This window comes from Amblyomma americanum, chromosome 9 (genome assembly GCF_052857255.1).
Source record: "Amblyomma americanum isolate KBUSLIRL-KWMA chromosome 9, ASM5285725v1, whole genome shotgun sequence".
NCBI lineage: Eukaryota > Metazoa > Arthropoda > Arachnida > Ixodida > Ixodidae > Amblyomma > Amblyomma americanum.
In genome coordinates, this window is record NC_135505.1 from 104,257,119 (window position 1) to 104,269,809 (window position 12,691).

The 12,691-nt window shown below is 45.1% G+C and overlaps 1 pseudogene; it reads right to left on the reverse strand.

Moving 5' to 3' along the window:
* Positions 1-11,319: 11,319 nt before the first annotated feature.
* LOC144105128 (uncharacterized) lies at positions 11,320-12,315 on the reverse strand (annotated as a pseudogene).
* Between the last annotated feature and the right edge of the window lie 376 nt (positions 12,316-12,691).

The window sequence follows — 12,691 nt, forward strand, 5'->3', positions numbered from 1 at the left end:
AAATCATCTGCCACCGAAAAAGCTGCATCGTTCACACTTCCCGGCCACCTCGTCTGCGCTCATCGTCTGTGTGTCGTCTGCTCAAGGCGTACACAGATATGGCAAGAGGTTAATCCATGCTGTCTACGTACGATAACTGTATGCACGCTTACTTACGCTAAATGCAGCTATTTTGCCAGACGTTACGCCATTTCTAGCATTGTCACTTCTAAATACATAAGATTAGCCTAGTGGCGCCATCTGGTGGTTACTCTCAAGCCTTTTTTAAAAAAGGAAAGAATCGTCACCTAAAATAAAAAAAGAACACATTTTTCACTCACACTTTTTTTATGGGTGAGATGAGACGAAGCGAAAGAGCGCTGGCGCTTTTATGGGCATTGAACGCGCTGAAAAAGGCAGTAACAGCGACGAATTCAGTCCCAAACGAGGCGTCCCGCACCGAAGGGCGTCACCATGTTTGTTGCCGAACTTCGTACTCTCCTTCCTATTGGCTGACGGGATTCGGCGGATTTTTTTTCCGGTGGCAGAATTCGGTCCTGGACCGATCAGGCTTACCGCTGGGTATTTCGGCGGAATCTATGCCGCGGCAGCGGATTCCGCTCGTTCTCTCTGCCGAATGTCCAAGTGTGAACGCGCCGTTACTTGGCCCTGAGCACAATTGATGAAGCGCCGCATTAAAAACTGGTAAAATATGTGGCCAGGAGACATTACATGCATCAAACAGCCACAGAGAAACTCTCTGCGTGGCATCGGCTCTTTTGTCAGCTGCAGAAGAACCAACAACAGAGTGAGCTGGTGCATCATTGAAGAACCAAAAACAGCGCTCGCCCATCTTCTCGTCTGTCGTTATGGCGCTGTTTTTAGTCTTTCATCAGGTACCGCCACTCCCTGCAAGCGTTGCTGTTCTGAGTGGCAGTTCCACTGCAATTGGAACAGTGCCCTTTCATCAACTATCAACACTCCCAAGAGTGCTGAGCATACAGCTAAATGTAAAAAGGAAAACGAAAAATCCTTCTCAAGAACCATGCATAAAATTCTGGACAGAGCTGTGTAGCAAACATAAAATTTCAATTACCGCATCATCCCTGATACTAGTTTGTCTCCCCTTTATTTATGGCACCATGCTCTGATTTTCGACTGCAAGCCAACACCCGCACTTCGGATTTTCAAATTTCAAAACAATAGGTCAACTTGCAAGCGTGTAAATGCAGTATATTGCTCATACTGCGTCCTTGAGGTGTAAATATATACATCTGCTGTGAAAGCCTGCCCTCACTGGAAACATTGCTCGTTTCAGCGATAATGCTCAAGGTGCTGCGGCGGCTGCTAGAGATACGGCAGCAGCAGAGGGAAATCCTGCAGAGGCTGAGCCGGCTGGAGCAAGCTCGGCAAGAGCCGAGGACACAGTCACCATCTCCTCCCGTGAGCTCCCTCCCGCCACAGTGCCCTCAGCTACCAGCCTTCACTATTGAAGACTTTGAGGCGGCAGAAGCTGCTCTCAGAGATTACAGTGTAGCAGCTGCCCTGGTAATTTAATTTTTCATTCAATGTGTTATTACAGTAGTCTGTTGGGTGCTTAATGTAGTTGAGATATTTATTGAAAAATATGAGCCCCAGAAATAGATGCTTGCCATGCCTAAGCCATAATCATGCTGTTCTTGTACAAGTTTTCAGCTAATATAGTGGGAATGGATGAATTTTGAAAAGTCCGCACATAGTAGGGTTACTGTGACATTGTTAATAGTCTGTTTTATTACAACTGAAAATTCCGGAAACAGTCGCGCCCACTTATACCGAACATGACAGTTGCATAAATTACTTTATAGTAAGTCTAATTCCTGTATCACAGTGAAAAATCCAAACTCCCTTACAGAATTAACATTTGTTTCTTTTTGATTCGAAATGAGTGCCCTAATTGTTTTTGCTTCTTTTACATTCGAAATGAATGCATTGTTTCTGTTCGTTCTAAAATCGAATTGAACGTTTCTTCAAAATAGACCATATTTAATGCACTTTCTAAGCTCCCAAGCGAAGTCGTGTGCTCCTTATCAAGATCCTTGGCGATAAGCTGACTGCAGGCACTATGCAATTAATCCCCATTGCCGCTTTCACGGCAGGCAGTGGTAGGTCAGGCCTCTTGTCATTAGCTTCCTACTAGTTCAGTGCTTGTAGTTCACATGGCATATTCGTTTAAAAGTATCAAATAGGGTTCATGACCTCTGCAACAAAGCGCACAAGATGGTACAAAGGAAAGAAATTAACACGGACAGCACAGCTGCATCTCGGGGTATATAGCACAAATTCAGCTGATGGAAAAGGTGCAAAGGAAACAGGGCGAGAATTAACAAGAGTAATTAACATTTTGATTAGTAATTATATGCTGTCATTGACATATAGCACATGCCTGGCCACATGACCAAGTTCTTCACTGATACTGATGTGGTACTAAGGCAAGGTTTACCTGCTTGGATATATGAGGGCGCGACTCTGATGATTCAGACGAAAATCTCTGTTACTTTTAAGTTTGAATTACAGAGGTCTGTATCTGTGCTGCTAACAATGCTTTCAAGAGATATTTTAAGGCTGTCTTGATTTATTTAATCACAGGGCTATGTTGTGCTCTACTTCTATTTGTGGCACAATCCATCAAAGTATTGAGCCTCATGAAGCTAGTGTAGTGTAATGTTAAGTCTATTTTTGGTCTATATTTTGTTCACAAAGCTTGGCTGAGTTAAGGTGGCACACAAATTATTTTAATTATTGGTTTGAGACGATTGACTGGCAGTGCTGTTTCGGAGCTAATTTTTTAAAATTATTCGTTGTTTTCCAATTAAGGAGACAGCTTTGATCAGCCTTTTGCCAGGCTATTGCTTTTTATTCCTTTCAATAATTGAAGTGCGGTACTCCACTCCAACCAAGACAGTTTCAAGAACTATAGATGCTAATTTTAGTTGCATATTTTCCCTGTAGTGATGCATAAGACATGAATCTTCGTGCAGTATTCCCTTACGAGTGCTAAACAATTTAATATTGAACTTCTTGATGCTGTTACGGTGGTCAAAATGTAAGAAGTGTTTTTCACATGAGATGTAAAAAAAACACTATAATTGCTGCTGTCTTGTAGCAGGAATACTACAATTACTTTGGAAGTCACACCGTTTTCTTTGCTATTGCGTTCTACAAGTTGCTGCTATAGAATGTGATTTTTTTATGTGAAATAACCGTTCGGCAACTGCAAATTTTTCCTTTCAGAGGAAGCAGCTTCTCCGCCTGGGCGGGAACAATCTGAAGGAGGTGGCGGTGAATGTGATTAGTGCTGTGATGGGGGTGGCTGTGCAGAGACTATTCAGCCTGCGGGGGAGAAAAGGAAAACGGCCATTCGTTGGCACAAAGCTGTGCAGGGTGGCAACAGGTATATCTGATTTTGAATTGCTGTAGCTTTTAACTTAGAAATATTGAGATTCCTTCTTTTAAACATGTACAAGTTTTTCCAAGCTATTTTCTTGCTGCATCTTACTGTAATTTTTTAAAACAGCTGATGAATATTCTGCTGCTGTGTTTATGTGATTAATTTGGGGGTCTTAGTCATATAAAACTCCATAAAGAAGCAGCAGATGCCCTCAATCAAGCCAATCATTTCCATTTGTCGTATTGTAATCCGTTGTCATGAACTTCCCTGCAATGGCCGCTTTGACGTTGACTGCAGTGTCTTAATGATAGGTCATTTTTTTTTGCATTTCACTACTGTACAGTCCTTGTGTTGTTTGTTGGGATACCTTGTGTGTCAGTAACTTGTTGTTTTTCTGTGTCAAATCATGAACTTGGATTTCCATATGCTTGCAGGAAGTGTATCGTTTTCAAAGTTGCATTTCTTGGTCTTAATGCGCACTCACCTTGCACAGATGCCATCTGCGAGAGGCAGGGTGTGGACATACTGACAGCACAGGGTTTTATTGGCAGGTGGCGGCCCGGTGCGTGCGACCGAGGGGGCGGCCGAAAGAGGCGCTATGCCCAAGCTTTCGAGCCTCCTAAGTCGCAAACTCCTTCTGAGGAGCCACAAACTCCTTCGGGCTCAGCGCCACCTGTTAACCCCTGTGCTGGGTCAATACCCCGCCCAGGCGCGCTCTCAGCCTCCTGCCCTGTAACCCTTCCAGGCATGGCTATCATGTCCCCCTCAGTGGTCCACTCAAGCTCTGCCCCCCCCCCCCCCCCCGCCTCCTCCTCACGCCCAGCCACCCCACGCAGCACCCTTGCCACATTGATCGTTGCCCCACGGGCACATGAAAAATAAAAAACAATATTTTTTCTGAAATTCCTGTTTGCTTGTTTCATTTGGTAGCTGCTGGACATTAAGTAAAAAATGTGCATGAAATATTGTTTGCAAATCAAAATACATATGCAATGATAATACTGCATGCAGTTTTGAAATTTCAATGGGAGTTCGAACCAATTGCATATACAGCTAGAAGTCCCACGGTATTGAAAACCACGGACGGGACCTCTAAATGCATGCGATAATTCTGCACTGGTCTCGGAAAATACTGGAAACGCCTAGAGGTAGCCAAGAAATCCCGGTATCCGAAATGCCACTATTCGGCCATATTGGAGCCACTATTCTGCCATATTGGGGCCACTATTCGGCCATATTGGGCCCTATATTGGCAGTGATGTTCGGGCCATTCTTGGCATTCAGATTGGTTGAACATCAGCCCAATCTTGGTGGGAATGTTGGGCCATGCTTGTAAAGAGTTGCGATTTGCCTAAATGCCAACGAATGGCTGATATTCGCGTCAATTTTCGCCAATGATATGCCATTGGTGGCCCGTTATTGGCGTGCTGCTTGGGCAGATTCATGTGGTCCATGCACAGTGGTCGGTTTGCAAATGTGAACACTGCAAGTAATCAATAGAGACAGGCGAGCTCAGAAATTCAATAGAGCAAATCATCTCATGCCATCAGCAGCCTCACGACACCCACTGCAGGGCAAAGGCCTCTCCCACGTCTCTCCAAATAACGCTGTCTTTTCCCAGCTGCGCCCTCCCTATGCCTGCAAACTTCCGAATCTCATCCGTCCACCTAACCTTCTGCCGCCCTCTGCTACGCTTGCCTTCTCTTGGAGTCCACTGCGTTACCCTTAAGGACCAGCGGTTTTCTGGCCTTCGCAGTACATGCCCTGCCCAAGCCCATTTCTTCTTCTTGATTTCTATTAGGATGTTATTAACACGCGTTTGTTTCCTTACCCACTCTGCCCGCTTGCTGTCTCTTAACGTTACTGCCATCATTTTTCTTTCCATGGGTCGCTGTGTTGTCCTTAATTTAAGCTGAACCCTTTTCGTTAGCCTCCACATTTCTGCCCCGAGGATGAGTACCAACAAGATACAGCTTTTGTACACTTTTCTCTTGACTGATATTGGTAAACTGCTATTATTGACCAGAGAGCCCGGCACATGCGCTCCACCCCATTCTTATCCTCCTAGTTATTTCCCTCTCATGATCCGGATCACCTGTCACTCCCTGCCCTAAGTAGACCGTTACCAATTTCAGCTCCTCGCGTCCAATTGTGAACTGCTGATCCCTTGCTAGGCTGTTAAACATTACTTTGGCTTTCTGCATGTCAGTGTTGCTCTTCCTGTCTAAATCATTCATCATGCTTTGCAGTTCATCTCCCGAGTGACACAGCAGGGCAATGTCATCAGCGAATCGCAGATTATTTAAATATTTTCCATTAACTCTTATCCCCAACTGTTCCCAACCTGATTTAGTATTCGCTTTTACTCGTTCGTCCAATAACATAAGACCTTATTTAGTTTTTACAAGCGTCTCCCTTTTTCTACCACATGCGGAGCTCTCCAGCATTCGTCACACTTTTCTGCCTGCCTTCGATCAGGCGGCAAAGATGTTCTATTAGTGGAACAACTCGACCGCCATGGCAATTTGTGGATCTATGCGCCTTTAATTCCAAGCAAACAGTCTCTGCAACCAAGTATCTGCTAAAAATTTCACTTTGTTTTCGCTACGTCGAGACGTTCGTTCACTCTAGAGAATTCTGCTGACGACTGGACGAATTTCGTTCGTCATGCAGTGTTTATACAGAAACGAGATACCATTTTAAGAAATAAGAAAAAAAACTTATTAAAGTGGGCTTCTGTGCACATCACTGTAAAGTCAAATGGAAATTATGTAAAATCTTGGCAGTTCGAAGTGAATTGCCTGAATTGATAATTATACAAAAAAAAACGTGTACAGATAATGAGCACCAAAGACTCGGTGCAGCGGCTGATGCCGTCTCATGGCATGCTTCCTCCCACTGTACGCATCGCGTGGACCGTTAGTAAATAGTCAACCTTAGCATATCGTGTAGCATGTTACTGTTACCGCAGTTAATAATAATAATAATAATAATTGGTTTTTGGGGAAAGGTAATGGCGCAGTATCTGTCTCATATATCGTTGGACACCCGAATCGCGCCGTAAGGGAAGGGATAAAGGAGGGAGTGAAAGAAGAAAGGAAGAGGAGGTGCCGTAGTGGAGGGCTCCGGAATAATTTCGACCACCTGGGGATCTTTAACGTGCACTGCTGTGCGATGTCAGTGCACGTTAAAGATCCCCAGGTGGTCGAAATTCTTCCGGAACCCTCCACGTGCAGGGAGACCGCCCACCGCCGATAAGCAGGCGCCAGTTGGTCCAGATGCTGCCGGCGCGTGCTCAGCTGTTCAGATCTTGGCGCCATCTGGCGCTCCCAAAGCGATTTGCGCTCGGACATGGCAGCGCGCGGCCTCCAGTTACTCCGTTAAAGGTGACACTGTGCAGGTTATGCTAAAGGTGTCTAGAAGTTAGCGCCCAGTCAGCTGAACCCGATTTTAAGTGCCGCAGTAGCTGCACAGTTGCGCAATAAGCCAAATTTAAAGGCTCATCGATAGGGCCCTTTCCCAAGCAGTACAGGTAATCGTCCCATTAATTGTCCCAAGTCCTTTGTAGGACCGGCCTTTGCCAATACATTTCCAATATTGGCCCGATTACATGCACTGCTTGATTTGCCAGTGTAAAGTACAAAGCCTGCGCCGCATCTTAAAAAATGCAGCTTCGGAAGCATTCACTAATGAGAAATGCCTTTCCAAGGCAAATATTAATGCGAAACCGTTAAGGGGTCCTGTTCAGCGGCGAACCAGGCATCGGCTACGGCGTATCGAGACAATTAGGATTGGTCGAGAGGGTCATGACCTCAAAACCAAGCACATAACCCCGCGGGTAATTCAAACCACGCACAACGATCACACAATGAAACAGGGATGACATCACTAACGTTTCCACATTACTCTAGAGGGTGGTGACGCAATTCCATCAGCCTTAAGCAGCGCCTTTGAAGAAAGAAATGCAATTGCGCTGAAATGAACAATGCTCGAGCTGTGGCTGGATCCGCTACTTGTCGACTACTGAATAACGTTCGTTCAACTCTGCTGAGAGGAGGCCTTGTGTGCCTTGTGGCAGAATAAAAAAAATTGAGCGAAGTTCAGTGCCGATAAATTACGGTTGCGGAGGAAATGCGGCAACATTCCATTCTCTTGTTACACCTCTGACTCCTCGTCCAATCAAGAATATCAATGTGATCTCTCCGTTTATTAATTTTTGTTGGGCCGGTCTTTGTCATATTCATATTACTGGAGTCATTTATAATTCGGCGTCTGTCTCCTTCCTCAAACACGGGTGGTGGAGACACTTATTTATATTTTATCTTGCATCATCAATATACCATTGATGACAACGAAATCCCATCTTGATGTTTTATTGTTCTTCTCACTTGTATCTTTTGTAATTTCAATAACGAATGTTTAGCTCTTTGAATGCAGGTCTGCTGCTGGAATGAAGAAAATGGTTGTACTGCCATAATGCCTGCTTCGAACATCGTCCAACACTTCCAGCGTAACTGTGGACGTCACTTTGCTCGATGCCCCGACTGCTTGGCATCAGTTCTTCGCAACAACGTGTGCGCGCACCTCAGATCGGGCTGTTCAGGCTTGACAGGTCCTCCCCCTCCCCCTCCAGAACGAGGATGGCAGACTGGGCAACCTGACGAGTCACTTTTGACAGGTTTGAGAAGAGTCCTAGATCAGCACACAGGCGAAATGAGGGCACTTCTGGAGCTGCTGCCTAGAAATGGCAACACACGAGCCGACCGACCGAACGAAATCTCGCAAGGCGTAAACGCCGTCAGTATGGCTGTAAATCAGGAAAAATCTCAGGGATTCCGAGAAGGCCAAGGCACATCAAACGCAAGTGTCCCCCAAACAACCGCTTCTAAGCAGGAGCTGGAAGCATCCTCGATCTCTGGAAGTGAGGACATCGGCAGTCTCTTGAGCGCAATAACTTTTTTGCAAGGAGAAATCAAAGGTGAATTAGAGAGACCGACCGGAAAGATGAATGACTACTATTCATGGTTTGATGCAACCATCGATGAAATCAAGCGTGGAAATAAGGAAATCAAAAAAGCGTTGGCCTCCTTGAACAGGCTGATTTGCCGCAGTGAACACGGAGGATCACAGCGTGATTTTTGTGTCAAAGGCTTTCAATTGCTTTACGGTAGGGCTGTGGTGCACGGATCCGCTCCATATAAAATCGAGCCAACTGACCTGCGCGGCTACCGCGTGTCTCCTGCGGTTCTGTTTGCGAAAAGTGGTCATTCTCTGTTGCTTTATTTGGGGCTGCAGCTACACAAGGGCAACATGGACGGCGTTGTACAATGGCCATTCCAACACAGATTTAGGCTTAGTGTAGTGCACCCGAAGGAATTTACAAAACGGCAGCTGGAATTTAAACCCTCCCCTTTATGTGCATTCACACGAAGGCCCACAGAGACATCGAACGAGCCGTTTTATCATACTGAAGGGTCCCTTAATCTGTTTGACCTGGTACGTGACGGCTACGTGCATCAAGACCAGTTTCGGATAACATTGGAGTTGATTTTGTGAGTCGTACTTGCATGATGGGGTCACAAGGACCTCGTTAAAACGCCTGAAGGCCAGTGTTGTTTATGGAACAAATCTTACCTCAAGGAATTTTATGTACATCGTGACCGTTGTTTATATCGACTGACCCCTGCTCACCACTTAATTCGCTCTGTGCAGATTTATTGCGAAATGAAATTGTTTTTGTCTCGTACAGATTCACATATGTGAGACTATGAACAATCAAGTAACTTTTTGTGAGGTCGAAATTATATAAGAAAAAGTGCAATTATTTTGAGGAGCTTACATAATACTGCAAAGCCTCTTATCGCTTTGGTTTAGCCCCTCAGATATCCTTTCATGAAATGTACGCGTCGGCTATGAAGGCTTAAATTCTTAATGAGTTTTCGAACTTAACTCAAAACAATGCAATTCAACTTAAATCAACAACCACCTTCAAATTGAATTCAATATGTCACCTTTAGACCCAACCGCGGCAAGTTTTAAAGAGGTCATTCCATGCCAAACGAACCAGAGTTCGTGCTCGACGGGACCCCTCCGATCTTTTCCATAAAATTTATGGCTCTCAAGTGTACCGTCTAAACGAACTAATCTTAACGTCTTTGCGAAAAAAAATTACAGGTCATGTTACAGTCCTGTGATATTTTCAGACGAGTGCGAAAATTGGTTCCCCTATGGAGCGTACGAGGTAACTTTGTCGTCTCCGCATAGATTGAGGCACAGTTGGAGATATATATATAATCCAGGCAACACTAAACGTCCTGACAATGTCCTCAAATGCTCGGTACGTCCTTATCTGGAAAAAGACATTCTTATTCACTTTCGACTGCACCAATGGGTTAATGTCTACCTGTGGATGTCCTCAGTTTGTACGTTGCAGGAAAATTAGAGGATTAGAATTCCTAAAACGTGCTATCCCAGGACAACATTGTGGAACTGCACATAGAACAAACCAGCTTTATCTCTCGCGATCGTATCTCATTCATCAAAATTTGTAGGTTCATTAAAACCTGTGTACACGAAGATATAATGAAGGAAACCATTGTGTCGATTCAGGGAACAGACTACAACTTCAGAGAGAGCTCTGCGGCCTTCGGCGTGATAACCCAGTGCTGTGCCTTTTTTTTGCAGCGTATGTGCAATAAACGGGCAAACGGATCCAGTTAAACTGCTTGAAGAACAGTTGGACAATTTGAGGTCGTATGTAGAAGCATGTAACAGTTCAGCTGTTCGCTCCGCAAGAGATCTAAACAATTTAATGACACACGGACGGGCTTCATCACGGGATGAAAATCAATTCTAAATGCTTATTTATGCGAGTCAAGATTTCAGTAAAGTAGAAAGTTGGGGCAGTTGGTAACGATCCACATAAAAACGGCGCACAAAAAACACGAAAACACCGGGAGAGCAGGAGAGACGAGAGAGCATTAACAACTGATGCGTGATCGAAGAAACGCGTCTCCGTGCGCCAGGAAATGGACAATGGATGGATGGATGGATGGATGGATGGATGGATGGATGGATGGATGGATGGATGGATGGATGGATGGATGGATGGATGGATGGATGGATGGATGGATGGATGGATGGATGGATGGATGGATGGATGGATGGATGGATGGATGGATGGATGGATGGATGGATGGATGGATGGATGGATGGATGGATGGATGGATGGATGGATGGATGGATGGATGGATGGATGGATGGATGGATGGATGGATGGATGGATGGATGGATGGATGGATGGATGGATGGATGGATGGATGGATGGATGGATGGATGGATGGATGGATGGATGGATGGATGGATGGATGGATGGATGGATGGATGGATGGATGGATGGATGGATGGATGGATGGATGGATGGATGGATGGATGGATGGATGGATGGATGGATGGATGGATGGATGGATGGATGGATGGATGGATGGATGGATGGATGGATGGATGGATGGATGGATGGATGGATGGATGGATGGATGGATGGATGGATGGATGGATGGATGGATGGATGGATGGATGGATGGATGGATGGATGGATGGATGGATGGATGGATGGATGGATGGATGGATGGATGGATGGATGGATGGATGGATGGATGGATGGATGGATGGATGGATGGATGGATGGATGGATGGATGGATGGATGGATGGATGGATGGATGGATGGATGGATGGATGGATGGATGGATGGATGGATGGATGGATGGATGGATGGATGGATGGATGGATGGATGGATGGATGGATGGATGGATGGATGGATGGATGGATGGATGGATGGATGGATGGATGTGGCTGAACCCCTTCAAATCAGACGGTGGCTCAAGCCACCTAGCCATGTCTTGTAAAATTTTACTCCTGTCTTGCTTTTAGCCACCAATCGTATAACCTTCGCTTGGTTGCTTCTAACCTCTTAAAATCCACTTTCCCTTCACTGCCCTTAAACCCCAATGCCTTGGATAAATCAGCCCCGCTGCATTCCACTGTAGGGTGAAGCCCTTTACAGAAAAGTATCAAGTGTTCAGCCGTTTCCTCCTCCTCTCCGCACGCAATGCACAAAGTGTCTATCTCATGGTACCTGACTCTATACGTCTTAGTCCGCAAAACTCCAGTTCTGGCCTCAAACAAAAAAGAGCTTCCCCTACAATTATCATAGATCTTTTCTTTGAGAATTTCTTGTTTAAAGGTCTGGTATGTTCCCCGTGCCGATTTCGTCAGCATCCCTGTTTTCCACAGAGCTCTCTCTGTTTCTTTAACCTTTTTCTTAAACGATAATTGCTGGTTTGCCCCCTTACTGCTGTCCAGATATTTGCTTGTCAATTTTCTTGTTCGCTTTCTCCATTTCGTGTCAACATTCTTTATATACAGGTATCTAAAAACATTTTTAGCCCACTGCATTTCCTCCATTTTTCTCAATCGTTCCTCAAATGCTATCATACTGCTAGCGTCTCTGCTCTCGAAAGACGCCCATCCCAAATCAACCTGTACCCCCTGATTTGGTGTATTTCCGTGTGCTCCCAAAGCTAACCTCCCTACTCCCCGTCGTTTAATTTCTAGCCTTGCTAGAACATCTGGCCTCATTCACAGGACCGCATTACCGAAGGTCAGGCTAGGGACCATCACCCCTTTCCAGATCCCTCTTACCACCTCATACCTATTGTAATTCCACAGTGCCCAATTTTTCATGACAGCTGCATTCCTACTAGCTTTATTCATTACATATTTTTCATGCTCTCTCTGATACTCAGCACTGTTATTTATCCACACCCCAAGATACTTGTACTCATTCACTACCTTTAGCACGAACTCCTGTATTCTATGCTCGCCGCCCTCTTCATTAAATATCATTACTGCAGATTTTTCGTCACTATACTTGAAGCCTAATCTATCTCCCTCTGTACTGCATATGTCTAACAACTTCTGCAGGTCTTCCTTATTGTCAGCCATTATCACTACATCATCCGCGTATATTAGTCCCGGTATTGTCTGCTTAATCCATTCCCCTTGCTTGAAAAAAGATAGGTTGAAGCCTAGTCCGCTCCCCTCTAGCTTGGTCTCCAACCTTTACAGGTACAACATGAACAACAAAGGGGACAGAGGACATCCTTGCCTAAGCCCCCGCTGTATCTCTACAGGCCCTGATGCATTTTTTTTCCACTTTATGAGCACTCTTTTACTCCATTTTCCACACTCAATGAGTGCAGTATGTACCACAAATGCTCCT